The sequence below is a fragment of the Equus caballus genome, chromosome 17 (assembly GCF_041296265.1).
Source record: "Equus caballus isolate H_3958 breed thoroughbred chromosome 17, TB-T2T, whole genome shotgun sequence".
In the NCBI taxonomy this organism is placed as follows: domain Eukaryota; kingdom Metazoa; phylum Chordata; class Mammalia; order Perissodactyla; family Equidae; genus Equus; species Equus caballus.
The window spans coordinates 55029102-55050543 of NC_091700.1; positions in this window are offsets into that span (position 1 = coordinate 55029102).

The following is a 21442-nucleotide window of genomic DNA, read 5'->3' on the forward strand; positions in this document are numbered from 1 at the left end:
AACGTTTAAAAAACTTTAAGAACATTAGTACATTTTAACCCAGGAATTCCACTTCTACAAACTAATTCAAGTATGCAAACTATTTTACCTACAAAGAGAGATATCAATTCATTATAGATTGCAATAAATTACAGGAAACAATCCAGCTAACCAGCAAGCAAAAAAAGGGTTAAATACATTAGAATATCTATGTTCAATTGGAAATTATTTATGTCTTTAAAATAATGTCTAGAAAAACATATTACATATGGAACTCTTTATAATATTACATAATTAAAACAAAATACAATCAAAATATAGTTTGTACAAAAAGATTGCTAGGAAAAGTAATTATAAGAAGTATAAAAAATGGTAACATTTGAAAAAAATGGCTATTTAATAATCTGTATACGCCAGTCATTTTTCTAAGTATTTTAAATACATTATCTCATATAAGCCTATAACAGCCTCATGCGATAAGTATCATCATTATTACCATTTTACAAATGAGGATGTAAGTCACAAAGATGTTAGTAACTTGCTTAAGTCACACAGCCAATTAATAAAAGAGATTATTCAAAACCAGGCATTCTATTGCCAGAAACAACATTTATAGCCACAGCTATAATTATGTGTCCAGGTTGACATTCATCACTTTTTCCATTTTCTCTATGTTGTGTCATATTTCATGTGAAATAATTATATGTAGAAGTGTATTATCCATTGATTAATAACAATATCTAATTTTAAAGAATGAAATTCAATACATCAGAACTTTAAGACATTAAGATGAACAGTGCTATTTCATCCGAACTTGAACTTCCTTGAGTTCTGCCTTACAGAGAAGTCGTTTGGTACCCTGATATCTAAATGCTGAGCAATGAGGTCGAAAAGTGATGTTGAATTCTGCTCTATGGCAGATAGCATACCAGGGTATCATTTAATTGCAATGCCAGGAGGGCAACTGAAAAAGGTGAGATCACACGGAAGCCATTAGGCTCCAGGCATAAGTGGAGATCGGCCAAGTGAAAAGGAAGCAGATGTCTAAGTGAGATGGGAAGAGACACAATTAGTAGTTCCTTAGATTTGCACAGGAGCCTCCTGAGGCTCATGTAAGCATTCCCAGCAGGTGTACAGTCTGATACCTGAGATAGCAAGCTGAGCTAAGGGACCTCTGGATAGCACCTACCTAGCTGGAAACAGGGTTGTTACTCCAGGGAGAAGAGGGATACATGGCAATACTTGCGCACGTCTCCGAAGAGCACTGCTCCATTTCCCTTGGCCACAGTCTCTGCAAGGTGTGCTGTAAACACGCCCTGGAAATGCATCCGTTCCGTTGTCATTTCCATCCTAGCATAGTGCTTCTGCGGCCTTGTTTCAAGCCATACCTAGGATTTTGATCCTCATACTGAAGCACAACCCAGGGACATTCTACTCAAGAATCTGTATGCATCAATGATTGAAATTCCCAAAGTGAGCACTCTCTTATATAATCCTTTCTTTTCTGCTCTGTTGTTGTTTAATGTAATTTGACATCATCCAGTCAAAATTAGTAAGAGAAGGCTAAGGTTTATCCTCCTTTTCAAGATGGGTGGCCCTCACAATCTCATTTTAGACAATAATGACTTTGAAGTGTCCGATGAGGTGGAATATCAAGACACCTAGCTTTCTAGCCTCACATCCATGTTTCAGAAGCACTCCTAACTCCGTCCCCCTGTTACTTTACAGATGAATAGTATCCAGGAGAAAGCATATCTGAACTTAGATATGAGAAGTAAAATAGTAAAATTCAGTTTATGTATTCAATCCCTAAGCCAAGTGTTATTACAGTATCAACTCACTAGAAGGAAATACCTCTCCTGGAAATGATTGTCATATCATGTCCTCTACCACCAAGTACCCTTCAATTGATATTTTCTTAACACAAGTAATGTGTACACACTGCCGAACACTTTTATCTTACCTTCTCTTGGTAACAACTTGAAACAATGAAATACAGCTGTATTTTCTTTTACTAAATAAATGACTTATCTCAACTAAAGTTGAGATACCTCTCACAGACCATTACAATTTCAAACATTATGTTTCCCAACTCCCACCCATTAGATGAGTATATTGCAATACATGGATATTATGTATATCAACAAGGGCAAAGGCTTTGTGTTTTATGTGCTTAGACAGGTTTTAGAGTTGTTATGTTTTATACGCTTAAACAGATTTTAAGGTTATAAACCTTTTTCAAGTGTCTTAGTGCTATAGAAATTTAGTCCTAACCTGACAATGTTTGCTCACGGTAATGCCCTATACAAACACCGTTCAGGTCAGGTGTTCTAAATGACATTAGTACTAAATCTTTATGAAGACAACTGTAGCAACATAATCCCTCTGTCTTCTGGATAACTGTATGTCAACACTGGATACACTTAGCTAAATTTTCAATGTGTGTCAATTATGGATGTGAACAAAATAAGCTCTCTAGAAAGTTCCAATCTTTAGAAGCTTAGCATCTTTGTCTGAATTTATTGTACTTCACAAGTTGACTGTAGCATTCATGAAAGGGAATATTGCTACAGATGCTTATGATATTAATGCTATGTCTTTCTTGTCTGTGTGTCTATAACAATTCCTGATTAATGTTTAACACAATGTGCTAAGGCAGCCTGCACTTGGAGAGGAAGGCATCAGAATGTGAATTCTAGCCCCATGCTTGCTACTAATAGTCATGAGCCCTGGATAAGTCACTTACCTTTTCTAGAGTTTAACTTTCCTAGTCTTTAAGCTATCTCACAGCCTTTAAATCCCATGAGCTCATATACCTCTTCTAAAGCAACCTCTGGGTTTCTATTTTTCATCTAATAAAACTTTTAACCTCTATTACTATGCAAGCAATGTGAGATGTATAGCATTACACATACTGCTTTAACAGAGCTTACCATGTAGATGCCAAGACATAAACAAAATGCAAGAAATTAAAGAGGACTGTGATGAGCATCATAAGAAAGATACATTTTAAAATGCTCTAGAATTTCAAAGAACGGCAGATTGCTTCCTACAGTCAACAAATTTTAATAAAGATCTACCAGATGACAGAAAATGTGCTCAAGTCTTAGATTTCATGGAGAAAAAGCAGAGTTGCTCTTAATATTTGTTAGGCCCCGAGCAAGAATATAAATGGAGGCCTTCGTATCACACATCTGAATATTTAAACATTAGACTAACAAACTACTAAATAAAGTATGTTTTATCATCCTATCGTGATAAGTATAAATTCACAATGACCTGGAAGATCAGATTCAAGTTTAGAATTCTCAGCCTTGCTTGCCCCTGGCTTCCAGCCCCTACCACTCCATCTTCTCCCCTTACTTTTCCACTTCTGGTTCTACTCCCTTCCTTATGGGTCCTCATATGTGCTTGTGAGAGCACTCCAGCCCTCTGTATCCAAGATCCTTCAGTGAAAGTCAGAGCTCCCATTGAAAAGCTGGAGAGATTTTAATAAATAGCATTAAAAATATTCCAGGTAGAAGAAATAATTATTAAAATATTTTGTGGAAGGAAGTTTCCAGGCTTGGTTGCAAAATGTCAAATAGTTCAGTTTTCCTAGAGTTTCAACAAGAGAAAAATATTAATGCTAAACCCATAAAAATAAGCCTAGATTATAATGTCAAAGGGTAAAAAGTTCGAACTTTATTTGGTAGGCAAAGAAGAGAGATTTGAAGGTTACTGAGCAGGGGTGACATAATCAAAGCCGTGCTTTAGAAAGATTAATTTGGCAGTCGACTGCGGAATGAGTAGATTAGAAGTGAGACTGGAGGCAGGGAGAAGAGTTATAGCAGTAGTGTAGGTAAGCAGTAATAAGACTGTTAACTAGGGCTGGGTAATGTACAAGAAGAAAGGGCGGTGTGAGACAGTGGGGAGCAGGAATTGACAGCCCCTGATGAATCATTGGTAATGAGGTAAAGGAGAGAGATAAATCAAAGAGCACTCAGAGGTCTTGAGCTTCTGCGACTAAAAATGAATGTTAGAAACCATCAGCAAGAAATCAGGAGGAGGAGCTACACCGTGGGGTGAAAATGATGAGTGACATTGGCATATATTGTGTTAGCAACATTAGCAAACCTCCATCCAAGTGAAAATACCATTGAGGACTTAAAAACGCAGATCTTGACTTGGGAGAATCATCGGGAAATCACATAAAGAGGTAGAACTCCCAAGTTGGACCTTGTTTTAAAGATAGATCATTCTTTACGCAATTTCATTGTTCAAAGTCTTGAAAATTTTCTCTGGTTCATAGGTTACTTCCTTGGTTTGTCAAGTTGCTAAAAGTATGTATCTCTTCTGAAAACATGGTTATTTACAGAGTTTGGGCCAGTTAATTCACTTTGGCAAGATCTACCTTCTAATCTATAACATAGAGCTCTGCTTTGTCAGATTTGTTGGTTAACAGTCCAAGTTCCTTCCCAGCATAAATCATTTCCAAGTATCACAATGTTTAATTATGGGAATTTTGACTTTGCCCAGATTTAGACTTTGAGCCTTTGTCTAACTTAACGATTACGATGAGTCTGCTTCTGGGGTGACATATTCTCAAATCTGCTGAAGTGTGCAGGGAGGTCTTTTTGGCTTGGTAGATTATGAAAGTTTTTGCCTTTTTTCTCGCTCATATTAGCCACTATTATACGTGTGAACACTGACACACACACACACAGCACATGATCTCAGGCAACGATAAAGATAAGTTAATTGAGCTAATGCTTTCCTTTCTGTATCTACTCAATAACATTCTCTGATAACTCCTCTTCATGTGTCCCTGATGTACCTCAATATTTCAGTCATTGGTGAAAAACTTAGGATGACTGCCAATAGCACCAGGATGGGGAAAGAAGACTTACCATGCTAAAAAAAATCTTAGTCTTTGGGCAAACAAAAGCAGGAAGCAGCAACTATGCTAGATGTCTTTTCTGGGAGGGACAAAGGCTTAAGAGGTCGTACTAGGTTATCGCAGTTGAATCCCTCTGCTTATCTCTAATTTAGATAAAATGTAGGTACCAAAACCTTTGCTTCTGTCAACATCTTAACTTTCAGAGCTTATAACTAGCCCTAGATCTAAATATGTCTTCATAAGTCTCCTCTTTAACATATATCTTCAACCCAGAGAGAATGAAAGAATGTACAGTTAGGTAGTGTAGATAGTACTCCCCTAAGTATTACATGGTAAATGCAGACTCGTGGATATTTATAAAGGAAAAATATCAATTTAAATTTCAATGATAGCTCTCAGATAACAAGAACACTTTGCAATAAAAGAGCATTTCACAAGATAAAATATGCAAGAGATACAAATATAACCAAAAATATAAATAACATCAAAAACATGCTAACAAATGGCTTTTAGGTCTGCTGATTGCCTATGACCTCCCACAGCCAACTAGGCTGTAGAAGAGAGCCACAGTTGACACACATCCTTCCTTGTTGGCTGGAAGAAATGCTCTAGAGTTTGTGTCAATCTGACTGCTCATGAGAACATTGACCTACTTCTTTCACATCTTACAAATTTTGCGCTGGTCACTTCTTTATCTCTTCAATCAATTACCAACCAGTCCTTTCTCCTTACCTGGTCTTCCCCTGTTAAAGTCCTCGACAAACTCTATTTACTTCTCTAACTTCCCTAAATTTTCAGGATATCCTTGGGCCTAAGTCTTAAATATGCATACTTGTAACGACAAGTGATTTTTTTAATAGGCAAGCAATTGCCAAAGGGACAAACATGGATGTCCCCAAGGATATGCAACTTCCTTTAAAAAGTAAAGGAGGTTTAAAACTAAATTTCTAGAAAGCTGGAGAAAAAAAAAAAAAAACACAGAGGGAAGACACCTTACATAACATACTAGAATCCATTTAATTTAAGTCTGAATTATGGAATTAAACTAATAAATGTCATTATTTATTCCAAAGATCAGGCAAGTAGGGAATCCTTTTAATATTTCTCTTCTCCATTCACCATGTGATATCCATCTTATGAACTTTGTCTTTACTAAATTACACTAAACAGTAATTTTTGTTTCCCGTTTTTCTAAACAAAGAGAAAATAAAACTTTGGGTCAGCAGGTACTGAATTAAAAATTATGAAATTGAAATTTTCATCAGACTTTTAAATATTTTTGAAAATACTAAGAAGATTCATTGCTACCCTTGAAGAATTTAGTAGTTTGATGTTTTCAGATTTGGAACCATTACTTAAAATATTAGGCAGGCAAAATGGCTTAACTGCTGAGTTGGGACAAGCCACTAGAACCATGGTTAAGTCAGAAGGACCAAGATTTATGATTAGAACTTCTCAGGGAAAAGAAGAAAAAGTGGAGCCAGGCAATAGACAGGGTTTGGTGAAAGAAAGAAACCACACTGGGGAGACAAACTCCAGTCACATGTCAGACTTATGGGTGATAAATAAATGAATAGCAATAGGATATATTGGAGTATATGAGGAAGCCATCGGGTTTAAAACTAATTTGGCCTGGCCTGGTTTTTCCAAAAGAGCTTGACATGACCTGTTGAGTATACATTTCACATCTGCTTTAAACATCTGCAACATCCCAAAGACAAGAATGAGGTCCTTAAAGATAGGGATGTATCTTCACCCATATTGGCATTTCTTTAAGGACAAGCATCTCGCCCTAGAAACTAAGGATTAGTTACCAATCTGCTGTGCTCACCTTGTGACCACAGACGTGCTGTGCCAGCAAAGCAATCTTGTGACTGTTGTAAAAGGGACGTTCCTACCACATGTGATGTATGTGTGGTATTTCTTCCTTGGGGAAGGAAGACCCTGGGCTATAGTCCTCAGACCTGGCTCATAAGAAACTCACCTCAATTTTGATTTATAAATTGATTATGGATTATTTGCATCAACACAGAGAAGGGGAAGAAAAGGCCAAGTAATTAAGCCATTGAATGTCTAACACATAAGCCGAAAGTGTGTCGAGACAACAGTGGAGCTGGTTAAGTGGACTAGTCAAGGGATTGTCCTGCAGGGGAGTGGAGAGAGGGCAGGTCACAACAAATTCAAATGTGGAAAAATTATGTCTAAGCTAAGCATCTAGTGGGACAGCTCAGGACCTCCAGGAAATCTTGTGTTAGGGGGAGATAAGTCAACATCCTCCTCAAAGGATGATTCTTCAGGGAGATTCTCATAAAGCCCCAAAAATCTTGAAAAGAGAGTAGCAAACAAGAATGTCCTCAAGCATTATAAATTAAAAATAAACTAAAAGAATCACAGGTTTAGCTTCATTGGACAGAGATATGCGAGAGGATTCAGGGATAGCACAGCAAGGTTTTCTATTAATTTAAATTGGGTAAAATGAGTAAGAAAATTCATGTCAGAAGGCTCATGAAAGAAAAATGCAGTTTCTGAGCGAAGTCAACACAAGTTTACAATCAGGGCTCAAAGCCTTCTGTGCCTAGTCTCCACGGGGTGCCACCTTAATGCTGTCTGTTCAGTGTCCTATTGTGTTTGAGTTTTGCAAGTTTGCTCTTTAACTGTGAATTTCCTCCTCCTGATTGCACTAAGGCAGAACGTCATGTCTTTTTGAAGTCATTTTTTTGGGTGTATATTTTAAAGCTAGGTCTGTGTGACATAGAATGTACAGGACATTTTTACCAGTTTGTAGAAAAGCTTTAGCAATCGCATCACATCTATAAGCACTATTAATGCCAACGGAAAGACACTGAGCCTGATGATCCACAAGTATCTGCTAAAATTGCTGGAGCAGAATAGACAATGATGAAGGAAGTGAAACGCGGTATGGAAAACCAGCATGGGGCAAACAAGGTTGAAAAAACATTAGAATGCTTTGGTTTTGAACTTATGTGTCAATGATCTGTAGGATAGATGCATTTTTTAAAAAGCAGTATCAAAGCATGCATGCTGAAACTAGCATTTTAGGGAAAAAAATTTTCTTACGTGGTGAAAATCTTAATTATTTGTTTTTGACTTTTTATTTGTTCATGTTTTTTGTTTGCATTCTAGTGAAAAGATTAACACAACCACAATTGGTAGGATATGTAATAGATAACCGTTAAAGTGGAAGAATTTTCTGTTTCCAAGCCACTATGAGCACAACTCATAACTGTTAGTAGGTTAAATAAATACCACAGAAGCATCAAGATTGATAATGTATAAGTTCAGATGAATTAAAGAGATAAAGTAATTTTAAGAATACTGTAAATTTTCTGGGAAAAAATATATACGTCCATATCATTTTCATTCATGATGATTGATCTGGGAGTAAAATCAATACAAAAATATTAAAGAAAAATATCAATGTATATCTAAGTTTAAAAAAATGAATAAATATAAATAAAATTAAGATGCAAATGATAAACCCTGTGAAAAAATACTTGCAATATAGGTGGCAAAGCATTATTCTTCTTAATAGAAAAAGTCTTAAAATGCTATCGAAAAAACAGAAATGAGAAAAAAATGCAAAGGTTTGAAAAGTGAATTTCCAAAAGAGAAATACAAATAATCTACTAAAATGTGAAAAATTTCTTTATCTTTTCTTGCAACCAAAGAAGTGCAAAGCAAAATCCGAGGTAACATTTTGATTTGAAATTAGCAAATATTTAAATATATAGTAATATGCAGTGTACAAGAGGGAATAGAGATTATGGACCTCTTGCATACTTTTGGTGGGAGCATAAATTGGCGCATATTTTTTACAATTTCTCAATCTGTATTGATTCTTAAGTATTCATGGCCTTCAGTCTTATAATTCAATTTGTAGAAATTTAACTAGAGGGTAATTCATCAGAATGTGATTAGGAGAGGAAACCATTGCATGTAATCCATGCACCCAGTGTGTAGAGGAGTACTAAATAAACTATATCCATAGAATGGTATGTTATATACACTTTTAAAAATTTAAATATTCAATTTCCTATTTTTAGATAACAAAACAAAGATTGAATTTCCCCTTTCTCTCTTTGGATATCACATTGTGAAGTAAAAGATAACAGAAAGATAAAATTCGGTCTGTGAAGTCAAAAGATATCTGTAACTCTAAATACAACGGAGGTCAAGGAAGAGTGCACAAAGATGCTGGGAGAGGATATCAAGACTGCAAATGCCAGACAAAGCCAGAAAAGCGTAGTTTTCGAAAGTAAGTGGCATATACTACTGGGAGAAATCAGCAAATCTGTTATTCACAAAATAAACACAATTTGGTGGCATGAAACTTCCTGGCCCTAGACTGACAAGTTGATGCCAGAAAGGTCAACTTGAATGAGAAGTTGCAGTGGCAAGACAATTTGCAGGAAGCAATCTCTCAGCAAAGGAGAGCAAAAGGGAGATATTCTGCATTGTTGGCAAGCCCACAGCTTATGATCTCTGTGGGCCAGCTGAAAATAACAGACAAAAGAATTTACTCACACCTACCCCTGCTACAAAGGAAACTTCACTACAAACCAAAATAAATAGCTGGTAGTGTGAAACACGGTTCTACCCTGACCTCCATGTGATCCCCCTGAAAATACTGGTCCAAGAATTTACTTCAATCAAATGTGTGTACAATTTTAAAAGCAAACAGCCCAGAAGCTATATGTTGTAACACAAGAGAACTACAAGTGGTACAAGAAAAATAAATTTCAGAAGAATAAACAAGAAAAAAATATTGCCACAGAAGAGGTGAAAATTGTAATCAAATACAGTGTAACAAATTAACGTTTTAAATAACAAATCATGTTTTAAAAACAAAATATCTTGGGGCCAGACCTGTGGCCTAGTGGTTAATTTTGACATGCTCCACTTCAGCAGCCTGGGTTTGGTTCCTAGGCACGGACCTACACAACTCATCAGCAGCTATGCTGTGGCAGCAATCCACATACAAAATAGAGGAAGACTGGCACAGATGTTAGCTCAGGGTGAATCTTCCTCAGCAAAAAAAAAAAAAAGAAAAAGAAAAGAAAAGAAAGAAAAACCAAAAACATCCTCGAAGCAGATAAAAGAGTTCAGAAGATACAGCGAAAGAACAGAAGTAAAACCGATAGCAAAAACATGAGTTGGTAGAGATGAGGAAAGAAGTAAGAGGTAAAAATAAACTATTATAGAAATGAAGCTCTCACCAGAAGCAGCACGGAAGAGAAAGATACAACTGAAGCAAGATAGGGGAGTAGGAAGACCTGTATCCTCCTTTCTCAACCAAACATACTGATTCAACAAAACTTTATAGACAAATTTCCTTGGGTGAGAAATCCAGAAATTAAAAGACTCTTGTACCCCAGAAGAATGCAAAACCAGATTCACCAAAGCTGTTAGGGAGATGTGGGACACCCTCTTACCAGAATCCCTACCCCTGGCACAGCACCATACCATCAGGAAGAGACTCCCAGCAACCGGCTTCACCCAGGGGAGAGACGGGGTTGGTTTGTGCATCCAGCAGCCAACTTTTCCAAGGGAGCTCCGTAGAGGACTGGCTTTTGTCTTGCCACTCTTGGATCTCTTGCCACTTGGTCTCTTGACACTCTTGGATCTCCCTCTGGACCACTTCAGGGAGAATGGAGATAGTGGCATGAACCAATAGACACTATAGATCCTCCCTGCTGTTCAACACAGAGCAACTGGACCAAAAAGCCCAGCTCTCAGCTTGCCTTTGAGAAGGAAAAGAGTTGATCCATGCATCCAACACCCCAACTTCTATGGGGCTGCCCAAAGAACTGGCATCTGTCTTGCCAGTCTTGGAGCTCTTACAGGTGCAGCATAGTCCAGCTGCCTGGAGGAGAATGGACATGACAGTTTGGTTTGGGAAATTCCATAGCTCCCCCACTCCCCAGCTCAGCACAGAGTGAGCAGATAAAAGCCACAGCTGCCTACTTCTCCCTGGGGAGAGAACGGGTTGGTAGAATCCCCTAGAATCACTGGCTGGGCTGATTAGTGGGTGACTTCCTTTGTAGAGGGCCAGTCTGTGAAGCTTGGGAGAGATGCCTGCTTAGTCTAACATGAAGACACCAACACAGAGAGTCAAGAAAACGAAGAATCAGACAAAGTTGTTCCAAACAGAGGAACAAGATAGATCTCCAGAAACTGATCCTAATGAAATCGAGTTATACGATTTACCCAATAAAGAGTTGAAAATAGCTGTCATAAAGATGCTCACTGAAGTCAAGAGAATAATGCAGGGACAAAGTGAGTATTTCAATGAAGAGATAGAAAACATAAAATTGACCAAACAGAAATCATGGAGCCAAAGCACACGATAACTGAATTGAAAAATTCACTACAGAGGTTGACAACAGACTAAATCAGGCAGAAGAAGGGATCGGCAAATTTAAGGACAGATCGTTGGAAATAATTCCATCAGAGGAGAAAAAATTTTAACAGAAAGAAAAAGAGTAAAGAAAGCTTAAGGAATTTATGGGACACCATTAGACAAATAAATGTATGCATTTGAGGCAAGGAAAGATTCTACCCAGAGACTCGGGGAGAGCATGGCCCTGCCAACATCGTGATTTCAGACATCTAGGTTCCAAAACTGGGAGGCAATAAATTTCTGCTGTTGAGGAAAAAAAAAAAAAAAAAAGATGTGCTTGAGATCACAGCGAGGAAAGACTTGGGAAAGGAAAGCTAATAAAAGTCAAAATAAACACAGATTCAAAAGAAAGTGACAGCTGACGAAGAACATGGAACAAATGGAATTTTTAAATATTAAATATATTCCTAAAATATTATTTAAATTTCTTTCAGAAAGAAAAGATGACCTGAATATATAGATTGGAACATTACATCATATCTTGGAAAAAGCTGATCTGGAGTCATTAATATTGAGCTACATACTGGTAAAATTTCTGGATTTCAAAGAGAGAAAACAATCACCAACATTTAATTTCAGAAAGAGTAAAAACCTGAATAGTTGTATAACCATTTAAGAGAGTAAAAAAGGGCCAGCCCGGTGGCGCAGTGGTTAAGTGAGCACATTCTGCTTCGGCAGCTCGGGGTTCGTCAGTTCAGATCCAGGGTGCAGACATGGCACCACTTGGCACACCATGCTGTGGTAGGCATCCCACATATAGAGTAGAGGAAGATGGGCATGGGTGTTAGCTCAGGGCGAGTCTTCCTCAGCAAAAAAGAGGAGGATTGGCAGCAGTTAGCTCAGGGCTAATCTTCCTAAAAAAAAAAAAAAAGAGAGAGAGAGAGAGAGTAAAAAAGCCTTTATTTTGCAAAGAAACTGGTCCAAGTAGGGTTACAAATGGATTTTACTGAACTTCAAATGACCAGCTAATTCTTATGTCTATGAACACATTCAGAACAGGAAAAGCAGTGGAAAGATTCCAAGCGCATCGTAAGGGACTGAAAGAAATCTGATTTCAAAAGCTATTAAATACACAACCTAATCACACATTTACAAGCCAAAATAAAATATTAATAAATTAAATATAAACGTATTTAAAGAATAAAACACTATAATCAATATAGTAAACCTAGATATATGGAAGATTATACTAGGAAATCTATTAAAATTTTTGACATTAGTTGATTAAAGGAGAAAAATAAATAGATAGGGAAAAAAGGGCAAACCTATTTCTGATTTTAAAATGAAGAGAAAGTAAGCAGGATCGATAAAGGTTATCTATAGAAAGCTAGAATGCAGACACTGTAACCTGAAAGAAGTAAGAAGTAATCCTATGAAAATTGGGATTATCAATGCCATCATTCAATATTTTAACAGCGGTTTTAGAAATAACAATAAGACTTGAAAAATTAATTAACATGCTTCTCAAAAAGAAAGACCTTTCATTATTACAATCAACTCAGATAGATTAAAAAGCTCAAAAACTCATGAAAACGTAAACAAATTCACAAATCATCTGTGAACTGCAAAATAGAATAACAGAAAAATTATAGCAGAAAAAAATTTTCATAGATAGAAGAGAAGAAATATTTTCTGAAATAAAGCAAAAATTTAATGTGTGTGTCAAAGGGAACAGCATCTCTGGAAATATTTATGCCCAACAAGCAGCTTTATGACCTTGCCTGGCAATGTTACTGGATTAGTATGTTAAATAATCAAGTCACCAATAGGAGGAAAAAAATGAAAAATGAAACAAAATAATCAAGAACACAAAAAAAGACATAGAAGAATCAATAACATAAGATAATTCATATATATGTGTGTGCACGTATGAATATATTCTATATTGTAAAACCAGAGTAATGTGTGATCCTTTAAAAATACAAAAAATTTGATTAAACTAAAGAAGAATTGACTTTCAAAATTTGAAAAATAGCTACTTCCTCTAATTTTCAAAAAGTGAACATCTAAAAAGAAATAAGCCTATCCCTTCATTTCCAAACGGCTTACAGATGCTCTCAGGTGCTCTCTCCTTAGCTGCAGCAAGCTCAGTAAACCTTTTTTTTTTTTTCTGACAACACGTGTATTTCTGGTGGTCTTTGGCTGTTGGATTTTAAAATCTGCCTCAGAGAAGTTGTTAAAAAGATTTATGTACATCCTTAATATGGAATCCTCTGCAACTTTAATAACATGGACACATCTCCAAGACATATTTTTACATGAAAAGGCAAGTTGCAGAGACATATGAAAGTATGTTCCAATTCATATTTTAAAAATAATTACATATGTAAAAGAATTCATGCAAGTAAATACATTGAAAAAGTACTCAAATTTGAATATCAAATTATTCATGGGGAAGAGAAGAGTAGGGATTTGAATAAAACTTAGATGTTTTATTCCATGTATTTCTGAGATGTTTGGATCTTTCAATAAAAGTATTTTCATGCACTCTGTGTTTAAAAATCAAAATAGGTTTTTGAAAGGATGATCTGACAAAGACCTAAGTTAGACATCCATGTGCCAACTACTTTAATGAATTGTTAACTAAGTTGTTTATGCAATTTTTCCTGGTAAATACGTATTTTTTGCAAAAGTGGAATAAACAATAATCTGTAAGTTCAAAAAGAAGGGGATAATACTTGATACCAAAAGTATTTGCCCGATCTACTAATTGATGGCTGAAAGGATACATGCCTTTAATTTAAACTTCTGATATCATTAAAATGTATAATGCCCTAAGGGACATAGCATTACTTTACGTAATTTTTTTTTTTTTTTTTTTTGAGGAAGATTAGCCCTGAGTTAACGACTGCCAGTCCTCCTCTTTTTTGCTGAGGAAGCCTGGCCCTGAGCTAACATCCGTGCCCATCTTCCTCTACTTTATATGTGGGATGCCTACCACAGCATGGCGTGCCAAGAGGTGCCATGTCCGCACCCGGGATTGGAACCGGCGAACCCCGGGCCACTGAGAAGTGGAACGTGCAAACTTAATCGCTGTCCACGGGGTGGGCCCCACCGTAATTATTAATTGTATTTAAAGGTGAGAAATTTTTGATCCCTTTCTTAGGAAAGGGAAGACCCTGGAAAAATTTGAAATGGAGAATGAGAACATCTAAAGGAAGGGAGGGAGAATTCCAGGTCTGGAAATACCAAACGTAAGCTCATGGACTTGACAAAAATTCCTAGGGGCTGAGTCTTAAATTAACACAATCGGTAGGTCTTCATTAAAATATCAGAGAAGGAATATGAATGCGACTAATGCAGGAGAAAGGTCTTGAACTCATTGGCTGCTTTTAATATTTTAACATATAAAACTGAGAATTTGAATTTGGCATGCTTAAGTCAAAAGAGGAAGACATAAGGAGTAACAGTGACATCAACGCTGATGGTATAGCAGACTTCAATATGACCCTGACGCCCAGTCCTTCTCTATCACTTAACGCGTTTTTAATTTCAGATGAATATTTTCCAAGCAATTTAGACTCGATTTGACAAATAGCTAAAGACTGGAGATTTAAAATATCCCAGGACCAACTGCCCAAACATCCCAGTCTCCATAACAAAATAATATTATGAAACTATGATGTTAAATTTAAATCCAATATAATTGTCTTTGGATAAAGATCTAGACCAAAAATAATTAAGTGCAAGTTTCCTTTCAATGTAAGACAAAAAGAAAGCCTGTGCAGGCTAGATTATCAAACAGAAATTCATGATAGTCATAACGCAGTGTTATAGGGTGTCTTAGAAATGGTTCACCTAAGTATTGCCCTACTGATATATTTTCATTTTCTAAGAGAAGTGAAATATACTTTTTTAAAGGAACAGATTTTATTTTCTTTAGGGGAGGTGTCTATTAAAAACAGAGCATTCTTCTCACTAATCTAAACACACTCCTGCTTTTTAAAATAATATATTTGGAGAAATATTGACATAGAAGGGCAAGGAAGGCGAATAGGAAATTTAATCACAGAATGGGGAGGCTAACTATGGTCTCTTTCAACCCCAAGAGTCCGATTCCAAACAAATGAGGCTGCAGTTAAAATGCAGACATTGAATCAAAATCATCTGCTAGCATCAGACAAGCCTTATAAGCTGGGTTTTGGTTTATATTCCCTTTGATTCAATTTAATCATGAACGAGATTGAGTTTTGAATAAAAAATTAATAAAAGCCTATTGAAAAACAAATGGTTTTATTCAGGAGAGATAATTCACAACCGGGAACTAAAAGGGCTCTGTAATATAGCACCATCTCTGCATCTCACAGCCACCCAGAGAAGCACTTTCAGCTCTCTCATGCTCACCTCCTCTCACTTGCTACTATATATCATGCTCAACGTTTTAAGCAGATAATTATTATTTGAAACTCATTGGCTTCTGGTGACAGATCATTGGCTTTTTAAAAGAAATTAATATTTATTTTTATGCCTATTGTCCCTAGTTTCATTTTTATAACTTTTGATTTTGATACAATTTCAAACTTTTCAAAATTATGTTGAATAGTACAAGGAAGTCCATATAGCCTTTACTCTTAATCAGATTCAACAACTCTACGATTTACCCTACTTCTTGCTTTATCATTCTCTGTAAACACACACACAAACATACACACACACACACACACACACACACACACACGTTTTCTTTTCCTGTACCATTTGAGAGTTTACTGGAGATATCTTGCTTCTTTATTCCTAAATATTTCAGCAGGTATTTTCCAAAAACAAGACACTCTTTTACATAACCACAGTAGAATTATCAAAATTAAGAAATATTATTATCTAACCCAAAGTCTGTATTCAAATTTGTCAATGTCTCAACAGTGTCTTTTTAACTTTTTTTCTGAGTCCAGGACCCAGTTCAGATCATGCCTTGTATTCAGTTGATATATCTCCTTAGTCTTTAAATAAGAGTTCCTCGCCTTTTGTCTTGATTTTGGTATTTTTGAAGAATACAGGCCAGCAATTTTCCAGACTATCTTTCAATTTGCTTTTGTCTGATGCCTCCTCAAGTCTAGACTGAGGTCATGCATTCCTAAAAGAAATACTACAGTGCATCCTATTAGGAGGCGTTTGATGTTAGTTTTTCCCAATATTGGTGATACTAACTTTGACTGTCTGGTCAAGATAGTGTCTACAAGATTTTTCTGATGCAATATTACTATTTTTCTTTTTGTAATCGATAAGTAATTTGAATGTGAGGTATGCTTTGAAACAATGGAAATATCCTCTTCTTTCTCAAATTTCCACCAACTATTATTAGCATTCATTGATTTTCTAACTCTGTCTTCTCGTAATTATTAGTTGGCTTCCTATGGTAAAGAATAACGTTCCCTTCACACTCATTCATTCTTTCATTCACTTATTCATTTATTTACTATATCAATATGGGCTCCTTAATTCTTATTCTATTCATTACTATCATTTCTGATACTATTTTCTTTACTAGTCATTTAATTATTTAATTCATTATCATTATCAATACTTCCATTGATACTCTCACTGCTATCATTGATTTTGATGCTCAGTTTTCTATATTTGGTCAGTGGGAGACTTTGAGGTTGACTCCAGCATTGCTTTGATATGCTACCATCTTTCTTTCTTGTGCAAGATAATGTTCTAAGATTAGCTTGTACTTTGTCGATTCCAGCCCTGGAATTAATCTATTTTTCAAGGAGCCCTGATACTTTTTATTGGTGTGTGGTATTTAGAAACCAAGGTCCAGTCATTAAATGAGCTCCTAGTTACTGGAATGTCATTACTTCTAGGCTATCTTAGCAGACAATGCTAGGATATATATGCTAATTTGTGCATATACACATATGTCTATAATTGTTTCTCAATCTATCTATATCTATAAATATATAGATACAGATATAAATGTAGATATAGATATATATAATGTGTACATATATATAGTATATGTAGTTCATACTGATAAATCCAAATCCAATCCTAAACCACAGGTTCTATTCTTATCTTCCAATTTTTCCTTTTTGTATTTTTGAAATTTTTCATTTTTCATTTTGTATTTTCCTTCCTTCTCATTGAGAAACTCAACCCACATTATTCTCAAAATAATTACTCATTTTCTCAAGCCTAAGATGCACAGAGAATAGTTTCAATGTTATTAATCTATACCCCTGAAAAAAATAAGTGTGTTAACTAGGGTTCAAAATTTATTATAGTCCTTTTGTGGAGATGAGGGGATAAAACATACATTCAGAAGAATGCACTTATCTTAAATGTATAACTTAGTGAGTTTTGGCAAATGCACACTCCCATGTAACTGCCGTACCCTCACAAGGTGTAGAGCATGTCCATTACTCCAAAAGGTTCCCCAGCACCCTTCCCATACAATCCTCCCTCCCACTAGGCAATATAAATTAGTTTGTCTGCTATGGAAATTCATATAAATGGAATCATACGTTATGTACTATTTTGTGTCTAGCATCTTTTTGCTTATCATAATATCTATGAGATTCATGCATGTTATTTTACTTAGTAGTTTTATTTTACTTTATTTTTTTATTGCTGGGTAATATTTCTCTCCATATAAATATACTAGAATCTCTTATACCCTGTTTTTTATCCTATAAATAAATATTTTAGATATTTTAATTTTTTTACTATTATGAATAAAGTTTCTATGAATATTATTGAGTAGTCTGTTTGTGGTCATTTATTGTCATTTATATTAGAGCAATGCAGTCAGTTCTGCTATAACGTCACATGTGTGCTCTTAAAAATTACCATGCTGTGAAAAACTGTGCAGTAAAAAACACAGGTCTTATGCAGAAAATGAGGTTAGAAGCACAACACTTAAAATCTTTCTCAGGGAAATATAAATAAAAAGGAAGAAACCTTATGAAAATGGTTATAGTTTTACACACATTTAATGATTAAGAATACAAATACTACAATAAGTATGGCAGTTTATGATGAAAAAGATTAAGCTGGCTTGCAGAATTGGGCATTGAAGGGTTGCAACTTGAGAGTTATTTTGAGTGATGGAAAGAGAATTATCCACAATGAGAGGAAAAGCTGTAATACCAGATGTAGATGGGTGTGGCTCACAACATGTTGAAGAATTGTGAAGTAGCTGGTACATGTCTGAGAGGTGTGAATATGCGTATTTATATATTTCTACACTGCTCAGTTCAGCTGAAGTTAGTGTTTTCTGCATTCACTGTTTCTTATGGAAAAAACTGCACATAAACAAGTAAAATATGTGAGTTATCCTCAAGTTATTCCCTAATACATCACTTGCATTGAATTCAATTTTCATTTTTAAAACAAGGATTATAGCAGAACTGACTGTACCTAGAAATGCATTTGCTGAGTCCTAAAGTATGTATGTTTAACTTTATAAGAAACTGCCATATTGTTACCCATATTGTTTGTACTGTTTTAGGTTCCCACCAACATTGATTTTATTGGTTTATGCTCTCATCATTTTATTCTTTCTACTTATTTTGAGTTTAATTCTCTCTTCTCTTTCTAGTTTGTTAAGTTGGAAATTCAGATAATTCATTTTGAACTTAATTAAATGCCATAAATTTCCTTGTAAATACTGCTTAAGCAACTCCCTACATATTGTCATACATTGCACTTTCTGTATCATTCATTTTGAAATCTTTTCTAATTTCCTTTTTGATTTTTTTGGAGCAATGTATTACTTACAAGTATGTTGTTTAATCTTCAACTTAAGAACAGTTCCAAATATGGTAGTATTGATTTACATTTTGGTTTTGGTCATATATCATATGTATAAGATTTCAATATTTTGAAAAATATTGAGACTTTTTTAGAGCTCAAAATGTGATCTATCTTGGTGAAAGCTCCTTTTATACTAAATACACTTGTATATATAAATTTTGGGATGTCATATACTATTAATATAATTAAGATCAAGGTGCTTGAAGGTTTGCTCACATCTATACCACTACTGACTTTTTGTCTGTTTTTTTCCTAATAATTACTGTCTGTTGGGTTGGATAACGTATTTTGATCCATGTTCAAGTTAACTGATCCTCTCTTCTGCTGTCTCCAATTTACAAGTAACGTCATCCTATGAAATTTTCATTATCATCTTTGTACCAAGTTCTAGATTTTCCATTTGGTTCTCTTTTATAATTTTTATTTCTCTGCTAAAATTCTGTATCTGTTTTATCATTATGAGTATATTTTCCTTTAAGTCCTCGAACATATTTGTAATAGCTGTTTTAAAATTTTTTCTGCTAATTCCAACATCTTGATTATCCATAATCAGTTTCTATTCACTGCTTTTCTCTTGACTATGAATGACATTTTCTCATTTCTTCCAAAGTCTAGTGACGTTTGATTGTATACTGAACATTGTGATACTATATTGAGGAGACTCCGGATTCTATTACCATACCATAAAAGTATTGTTTCTTTCCTATCAGTCAGTTAAATTGAATGGACTCAAACTTTAAACTCTCGTCCTCTTGGAGGGGGCAGCAGCTGAACTCTTTTCCCATTTCTTCCAGCCTGCCCACTGCTGCTTTTTGCCAGTAAGTTAGAGTGTTCCTTGAGGGTTTGAGTGTATTTAGGTAAAGATTATATCAGATTTTGTAGCTGTCCTTTCTCCGGGTCCCTCATTTCCAGCATTTTCCTCCTTACTTTTTAGCTGCCCTAAAAGCCCCAAACTCCGTCGAAAAGCCATTAAGATTGAAGCCTTGTGCTTCAGTTCTGGCCTCCATCAAATGAAAATCTATTACCCATGTAATTCCTTCGTCTCAAGTCTCAACCTCCTCCAGTTTCTACTTGTTTCAATCATTCCCCTATACCTTCAAACACTTGTTGTTGTTCTTACTTTGCTCAGAGTTTATAATTGTTGTCTTCAAGAGCCTTGGTCAGACACAAGTTAATCTACTATTGGAATCAAATCTTGTACTGATTGGATTTTAACTTATTTGTTACTTTAACTACAAATATCTACTATATTCCCACTATGTTTCAGATACTGTTCTGGGCACTAAGGATACAAAGACTATAAGACTATAACTTGGCTCTTTATAGGAACAAAGTCATAGTATAGAACAATTATTCTGAAATAGTGCTATAAGGTAAGTTCAGAAAGTTCTGTGGCAGCATGAAAAAAGAGAACTTATAGAGGCTAGCCCCATGGCCTAGTGGTTAGGTTCAGCATACTTCGCTTCAGCAGCCCAGGTTTGGTTCCTGGGCACAGACCTACACCAGTAGTCAGCAGCCATGTTGTAGCAGCAACTCACATACAAAATAGAGGAAGATTGGAATAGATGTTAGCTCAGGGTGAATCTTCCTCAGCAAAAAAAAGGGAGAACTTGTAGGTATACCTCTAGCTCTTGTCTTTCCCCAAGTCCAGTAACACATTCCTACTTGAGATTATTTAATGTCGTGAAGTTTTGCGAGTATCTTAATTATTCAATAATGACTGCAAAATCTGCTAGCATTGAATTGATCAGGATGGTTTTTCAAAAATGTTTAAATACATTAATTTGAGAAGTTGCTATGATCAAGGGTGGGTTTTTTTTGGTTTAATAACTAGTCACTTTAATGATCTGGGTTGTGAGCATCATAGATGTGCACTGTAAACTATTTTAGAACACACTGCTATTATAAAGCAAAGAAAATAAAAACTGCTTAAACATCCAACAAATTTAGACCCAATAAAAAACTCTTAAAAGAAAACTTAGCAGACTCTTATTTATAACCTAGAGATTAAAATGATCTTTCCAGACCAAGAAATAAAATACAGATGCTATAAAAATATTTTTATGCAAAAACATATTAAGGCTGGTAGACATAGACCAGTTTAGAAACAACTGAAATGTAGATGATAGATAAAAGACTAAACATCTGTAATGCATAAAGAAATTTTGTGGGGCTGGCCCTGTGGTGCAGCGGTTAAGTTTGCACGTTCCACTTTGGCAGCCCGGGGTTCGCCGGTTCAGATCCTGGGTGCGGACATGGCACCACTTGGCAAGCCATGCTGTGGTAGGCATCCCACGTATAAAGTAGAGGAAGATGGGCATGGATGTTAGCTCAGGGCCAGTCTTCCTCAGCAAAAAGAGGAGGATTGGCAGCAGATGTTAGCTCAGGGCTAATGTTCCTCAAAA